We start from the raw sequence: 7,101 nt of genomic DNA on the forward strand, positions 1-7,101 counted from the left end.
CTAAACCTTATAGTAAAAAGAAATTTGGCTTGGAGATGGCACGTATATGACCGCCAACCACATGCTTGCATGCCTCTTCTGCAGGCAATGGAACAGGCCTGCGGAGACATTGAGGTAAGGTCAATCCATGGATGGATTCGGCACACAAGGCGATATTTTCCCAGATGCTTAGCGGGAGAAAACATTGCTTGTGATGTTGATGAGATCCTGTGGCCAGAGTTCTCAGATGGCAGGATCCATAAGCCCACCCATGCACAATTGCCGTGTTTACAGTACAGTAGTGTATTTTTGTTTTATTTTTGCTTAAACTGAATTTACTGCACTGTAATGTACAGTACTGCAATATACAGTATTGATTATTTGATCTTTTGGTTGTTGTGAAAACGTGCCTTCTGTGGAACTGAATAAAAACAGTGAACATGAAAGACTGCAGTGTTTTATATAAAGTAGACTAGTGTGTTGCTGCTGATCTGAAAGTGTATTCATATGATGCATGTGTGTATCATTTTGTCATCAGAGTGACATTTTGACAAAGGATTGTCAAAATGCTATCAAAACAAAAGGAGGTTTCGATAGCAGAGTTTCAATTTGAAATAGATGTGAATGGTATATTTCCCAGTGTTGTCTTATTTATTTGCCTGTGTGTTGAGTTTTGACACAATGAGCCAAGTTTTGCAAAACGTGTTCAAGCAATTGAAAAAAAATGTTTACACCGTCCCCTCTCTAGCAGAGTGGGCCCTGAACACAGTTTCACCCCCTCTCCAGAATTCTGCACTTACATCAAAGGTGGGAAAGGTTTACCTAAAAACAGGGGTTCACACCAAGCAGATGTATGCATGAGGGGTCTCTGCTTCCTTACGACAAATGAGTTCAAGGCAGGATAAAGTTAACAACTGAGGTGGCATATCATGAGAAAGCAAAGCTAAAATAAGGAAATCATGTCACCCGCTCACATTGTGTTTACATGTCAGAGTTTGACCAAGGTTGATCAAGCAACTCTAAAGGTGAACGACACCTTTGGTATATTATCGATCATGCTGTGGCTTACAGTGAGAGAAAGAATGATGTTTTAGAAGGACAGAGATGTGGACAAGGAAACATGTATTGTGTGGCTTTGTGTTCTATCTGTAAAGCTTGGTGGAGAAAACGTTGCAGACTTGATTTCAACACGAATCAGTTGGCTTCTCACAAAAAGATGTAGGATTATTAAAGTTGTTGTCCTACAACTATTACAGAAGCTTTATTATGAAAGAAGAAGGAGATTGATCGTCATGGACCATAATAAAACTTTATAGAGACTAATTCCTGGATGGATGAAGGCCTACAAAAAAAAGTGGTTAGTGTGTTACTAAGAGAGTGAGTTTTACAATTCACTTTGAAGAGTGCTGCTTTTATCTATACATTTTATGTTTTGAGTATTTTTTGGGAGAAACAGAATTGTCTTTTAAAAACAAATAAACAGCAGGGATGTAATTGTGTGTAATGGCAAGTAATTTCTGTGTGCGTGTGTGTGTGTGTTGGGTGGTGACCCCCTGGTATCAGTGAGGGAACGCCAGTGTGGCACCGGTTGTCCTGCCATGTGTTTGAAGTGTCTGATCTTTGCTCCTCTCGGCCGTCCAAGCAGCAGACTACACCGGCTCTGTCTCTGTTTACCTCTCGCTTTAATTATTCATTAAGCAACTGCTATTGATAGATGTCTTTGCTCTGGGTCCCACAACACTATTATAGGCCAAACTCAACATGAATGCTTAAAAATATACATTCACATCAATGGTCTTTTAAAAAAAATAATTGTTTTTTTTCTACTACACACACAAACATGGTATTACAAACCCGCAGCTACACTCACACACCCTACTGCACACTCTACTACATGCTATACACACACACACACACACACACACACACAGTTCTATACACAGGCCACTCTACACACTCACACCCTACATACGATACTAAACACTGCCTACTACACACACTCTACACAAACGTTTCACTTCTTTTTCTTTTAAATCTGTGAGGATAATAAACTATCATAATCAATTACTTTTGTTGCTCAGAAGATTTTGAAGGAGGGTTGGGTCTGGGAATCGAACCCAGGAACTTCCATGGAGGAGTGACAGGAAAGATATACATTTTTCTGGAATTTCCAGGAATAACCACTGCTAGTAAGCCCTGACCCCCTTTAGTGTTTTGATGTTGCCTAATCACATGTTGGGTAACCACTGCCAGTAAGCCCTGACCCCCTTTAATGTTTTGATGTTGCCTAATCACAGAGTGATTAGGCAATTATCAAACAGCGCGCATAAAACCAGGCTCCTCTCCATTCCTCAGCATCTATCAGCCCCAAAGACCCTGGCAGCCCATGAGCAGAGCCCAGAGCTGCGGATCTACAGGACTTAGTGTATAGCCCTAACCACAGAGAGGAACCATGAAGGCATTCAGCATTGCAGTTGCAGTGACACTTGTACTTGCCTTCGTCAGCATGCTGGAGAGCGCCTCCGTGCCGCTAGGCGGGGTGAGTTCCGTTCATCTGGGATCGTCTAGTTGGGTCTGAGTATGTTTGGTTGGTCTGTGATCCTTCAGTTGGTCTTCTCATTTTGTTAATCTGGCATCCTTTAGTTTGTCTTTGATCATTGACTTGGTCTTAATATTTTGTTAATCTGGGATCATTTAGTTGGTCTTAAAGGGACCCTATTTTAACTCCATGTGTGAGAGTGATCGGCAACTACAAGCTGTATAAAAATCCACCCAGCCCTGTGACTTGGTGATGGTAATGGCACATCACACTCACACCTGGTGATAAAGTTAATCTATGATTGTTTAGTTGGTCGTAATCATTAGTTAATCTGGATCCTTTAGTTGGTCTGACATTGTTTAGTATGGTATGTTTGGTTGGTATGGGATGGTTCAGTTGTTCTGTGATGTCTTAGTTGGTCTGAATGTTTAGTTGGTCTGTGATGGTTTAGTTGGTCTACAATGGTTTAGTTGGTCTGTGAAGATTGAATTGGTCTGCAATGGTTCAGTTGGTCTGTGATGGTTCAGTTGGTCTTTAATGGTTCAGTTGGTCTGTAATGGTTCAGTTGGTCCGTGAAGATTCAGTTGGTCTTTGATGGTTCAGATGGTCTAAGATGGTTCAGTTGGTCTGAGATGGTTTAATTGGTATAAATGTTTAGTTGTTGTTCTGTTATGGTTCAGTTGGTCTCAATGTTTAGTTGGCCTTTGATGGTTGAGTTGGGCTGAATGTTGAGCTGGTCTGATCATCTATTCAGTCTGAATATTTATTTGGTCCGATGATTTAGTTTGTTTGTACATTCAGATGGTCTGATTGTTAATTGCTCAGTGAATAATTGATTCCTAAACATGCACAATTCATAATTTCTTAGCAGGTGGAGGAGGTGGAGGAGTTGAAAAGGGTGGAAGAGGTGGAGGAAAGCATCAACACTTCAGCAGCTGAAAATCAGGACCTGCTGGCAGGATACTGGATGGTGGGTGTGTGTGTGTGTGTGTGTGTGTGTGTGTGTGTATGAATGAGAGAGATTAAACAGTGTGTGTTGTATTTTTCTGCAGAATGCTGGCCGTTCGAGGCAGAAGAGGCTCGCTAGGTGTCGCTGGTCCTGCTACTGTCCCGATTTGCAGGGCTGCGGCTTTTGCTGTGACTTTAAGTAGTAGTTCCTCACTTCCTCACATATGAATCCATGACTCAGAGTCATTAATGGGCAACTACAAGCTGGAGCTCACCTGGGAGTCTGCTGCCCCCTAAAGGTGAATCACTGTACTGAGCGTGGCAGAGCACAGTGCTGGGTAATGATGTGGGTGCAGGATAGTCTTTGGGCTAGGGTGTTCGACTCCAAGCTTCAATGTTCTGGGTTGAACCCCCAAATGTCCTCAGTCTACCTGCGGCCTAACCCTTAGCTGCTCCTTAATGACATGTATCTGAATTCTGTGGATTAATGCTCTTACTAAATGATTAAAAAGTAAATGTGTGGTTTTCGACCTGGGATCTTAAGAGTGGCAGCAGACACTGTGGTGTTTTCCATCTCCTCTAATGCGTAATGATTTGTTGTAGTATCTTGTAGTATATGTTTTGATTTACTTTCTGAATGATATGTAAAATTGTTTTGGGTTTCCAATATGAAACCTTCTCGTCTGAAAATGTTCAATATTCAGTGTTAAATAAATCAAGATCAAAATAAAATGTGTTGCTGTTGTTAAATTGTTCGGAGGTTATTTAAATATTTAATCCCATACTACCAGCATTTATGAATACAAAATAGATACAGGATCAAAAATATGCTTACTTAACACATACTGTAAACACGAAAAAATAAGATTATCTTGGTAAATCAGCTCCCCCTGCAGGAGTGGAGATGTATTCAACTTTATTAACTTTACTTTAATTTAATTTAATTTGGCAGATGCCTTTGTCCAAGGCGACATACATCATATTTGACAACAGGCAGTATTAGCAACAAGCAGTAAAGATTACATAAAATTACTGGGAACTGGGTGAAGAGATACGTCTTCAAATGTTTTTTGAAAGAGTCCAAGCTAGTGGCAGAGCGAATGCCGCTTGGCATCTCGTTCCACCATTGAGGTAAAAGAAATGCGAGTCTTGATTGGGACCTAGTGGTGACATCAGCCCAACATAGGAGTCGCTCCTCAGAGGAACGCAGCGGATCTTCCTGATATTGTAAAGTGTAAATCGACATGACTTGGTGACTGCAGCAATATGTTTTATGAAGGTAAGTCTATTGTCTATTACACCCAAGTTCCGGGCAGTAACGCTGAAATCCTGGCAGATATTGTGGAGTCTTCTGGAGGAAAGGACAGGTAGAGTTATGTGTCATCTACAGTAGTATGAGAACCCGTGGGAGAGAATTATCCTGCCTAGCGAGGTGGTATAAATGAGAAGAGAAATGGGCCGAGAACTCAACTTGTGAGTTTTTGATATCTACCCTAGCCAAGAGACATTAAAAGTCTGCCCCTCCAGATAGGAGTCAAACCAGTTGATTGCATGACCGGAAATTCCTAATGCTGATAGGGTTAAAAGAAGAGTGCCATGATGCACTGTGTCAAATGCTGCCGATAAATCCAATAAAAGTAACACAGATGACTGAGCTGAGGCTTTAGCCAATTTCAGAGATTCAGACACAGATAGGACCGCAGTTTCCGTGGAGTGACCATGTTTGAAGCCAGATTGCTTGGGATCTAACAGCTTGTTCTGAGATAGGAAATCATTCAATTGCTTAGATACTACTCTCTGAAGAACCTTTGAGAGAAATGGAAGAAGTGAAACTGCTTGAGCTGCTGCCCCCGCGACCCGACCCCGGATAAGCGGATGACGATGAGACGACGATGAAACTGGTCTGTAATTATTCACTTCTGTTGGTTTGAGTGTGTTATTCTTGAGCAGAGGGGTGACCCTTGTTTCAATGAAAGTGGCACTTGACCTGTACTGAGTGATGAGTTAATAATATGCGTGACCTCTGGCAGAATTGTGGTTGTGATAGCCTGAAAAAGAGAGGATGGGATGGCGTCTAAGGCACATGTGGTTGGTCGACATTTTTTAATAAGTCGACAAATTTCATCCACACTGAGAGGAGCGAAAGACTCCAGTAAGACTTTATTTGTACTTGTTAAATTCTATATTATTGTCCTCTGAGTGAATTGAGAACTGATATTGGCATTTTTTTTGGTGAAAGAATTTGCAGTTGTCTGCAGTGTTATGATATTTTAGTCCAGGAAAGGCCGCCGAGACAGGATTGCTTTTAACTCACTTTATTTGGTTAAGGTTTTGGTCTATTGTCTATCGTCTATGAAACAAAAGGAGAGGGATGGTATATAACACGCGTGGAGTGTCTCTAAGCTTGATATCTAGGATATGCCACCGAGAGATTCTGATTCTAAGATGGCGGAGTCCGAGTTAAATAGGCAGGTAGAGGTGGGAGTGTTCTGTGGTTTTAAAAGCCCGCCCCCTTCATCTATGTATGATAAGCTGCTGCCCCCTTGTGGCTATGCGCAAGTGTTACAGCTTATTAGTTATATGTACTCGGTATTGTGGCTATGGGAGAATATTATGGCTGAAATATGTTACAGCAGTCAATAATACAGATGGTAGCAGTGGCGGGTGTAGAAGGGACTTAAAAGTAGAAAAAAGTTGACGGCTGTCCCTGGCATTGTCAACTTTTGTCTGATAGATGTCCCTTTTTGCCAATGTGACTTTAGATGAGAAATTGACTAGTATCTCTTGATAATTTCTGAGATTGTTGCTGTCATTAGATTTGATCCATCTCCTCTCGGCTGCCCTAAGTGCCCAACGAGCTTTGCGGATAGTGATTGTGAGCCAGGGATGACGGGGTTTGGAGCTGGGTTTGGAGCTGGATTGTCGACTGGCAAGCACTATCTAGACATGATGACAGAGTGGGGCATAGGGTGTCAGTCAGTACGTTTACATGCACAGCTTAATCCGATTAAAGCCATAGTTTGTTGTCCAGTTATACATGGCGGTGAGTAAATCGATTCATTGGCCGAAGCATGTCATACCCTAGTACGATAGGTGGCGCATTTCAGCTAGTGGTAATAGAGCCACTGGCTGACCTCTTTTACGTCACCAGCAACAACAAACTCAGGTGGCATTCGAGAAAGATGTTTTCAGTAGACAGCTTTCAGTTCACTCCGGGTCCATATCATATCACTCAGTCCGTATGTGGACTGAGTCCAGCCGGAGGAGCTGGCTCTGCTGAGGAGTCTGCATACGACCAAGAGGTCGGAACAATGGAGCGTCTGGGAAATTATATGGACCCGAGGTGAACTGACAGCTGTCTACTGAAAACATCGCCTTCTCCTCCATGTTGCGTTTCAATCTGGACTTCAGAGAGTCAAAGCCAAAGTTCATTTCCCCCAATTCCTTCTCCCCCATGGCCGAGATAACACCCACAAGGTGTCTTTACTTGTTGTGGAAGGTACCAGAGAGTCTGAGAACCCGACAGCAGTCTTTAAGTTTCATAATATCAGAGAATATCCCCGTCAGTTCAGCCGCGGCGCAATGAATAAATAAAGATTGTAAACACATCGGGAGAAAAAAACATTTATTTTGAC

The 7,101-nt window shown here is 42.1% G+C and overlaps 1 long non-coding RNA gene across 1 annotated transcript; it reads left to right on the plus strand.

Moving 5' to 3' along the window:
- Positions 1 to 2,524: 2,524 nt before the first annotated feature.
- On the plus strand, positions 2,525 to 3,608 carry LOC311351106. Its single transcript, XR_014636714.1, has 3 exons — positions 2,525 to 2,773; positions 3,387 to 3,488; positions 3,571 to 3,608. It is a non-coding gene; the product is annotated as an uncharacterized lncRNA (long non-coding RNA).
- Positions 3,609 to 7,101: the final 3,493 nt, after the last annotated feature.

This window comes from Micromesistius poutassou (genome assembly GCF_964030765.1).
Source record: "Micromesistius poutassou genome assembly, chromosome: 8".
NCBI classification, from domain to species: domain Eukaryota; kingdom Metazoa; phylum Chordata; class Actinopteri; order Gadiformes; family Gadidae; genus Micromesistius; species Micromesistius poutassou.